We start from the raw sequence: 873 nt of genomic DNA on the forward strand, positions 1-873 counted from the left end.
TTTATCAGCATCATGAGATGCAATTTTAAATCCAACTCTTGGTTTTCCAGTCTGTTGGGGTATCTAGGACTTGCTGTGGTGGTGTTCTGATGTTGCCAGATAGTCTTGGTTTCTATTGGTAGGGTTGTTGCACTTGCCTTTCACTGTCTGGTTATTTCTGGTATTATTTGGTCTTTCTGTCTTTGGCTGAACCTTGTCCCTTCTGGGGGTATCCCTGTGTCAGCACTTCTGGGAGAAGAACTGTCTTCTGGCAGGATCTGTGTACAGATGGCTGTGGAGCAGCTTGGCTCCCTGGTGTAAATGGAGATCAGAAGGATCCTGACCCAGCTGCTCTACTATATGCCCTGTGTGCTCCTACCCAGTCCCCTCCAAACAGTTATTAGAAAATTGAGATCAATCTTGGCATCCAGAAGTGAAAGCACTGCTGTGAGATCACTCTCTCTTGGCAGGCTGTGCACAGAGAGAGGTGATGCTGCCTGGCTCCCTTTGCCAGAAAAATGCAGGGATATTTGGGGGTGTTCTTATGCTCTGAATTTGCAAATCATGAAAGAGAGAGAGAGAGAGAGAGAGAGAGAGAGAGTTATCCTATTCTTACCCCAGGATTACTTGAGTAATGGCTTCTTTCTCATGGTCTAGAACAAAAGTTCACTGAGAAATAAAAACAGACACTGGAGTGAGTGAACAAGAAGTTAAGAGAGTTCAGGCCTGCTCAGGGCCCAAGGAAATACACAGGTCCTCTCTGTGGGCATCAGCTGGACATTCTCTTACCTTTTCATCATCTTTCAAAATGGCAGTGATGGTGACAATGTCCTGCTACATTCAATTTGAAAATTTATAGTCTCCCTTTTCAGCTGTTTCTGTCCACTTTTCTCT

This window comes from Apodemus sylvaticus, chromosome 3, assembly GCF_947179515.1.
Source record: "Apodemus sylvaticus chromosome 3, mApoSyl1.1, whole genome shotgun sequence".
NCBI classification, from domain to species: domain Eukaryota; kingdom Metazoa; phylum Chordata; class Mammalia; order Rodentia; family Muridae; genus Apodemus; species Apodemus sylvaticus.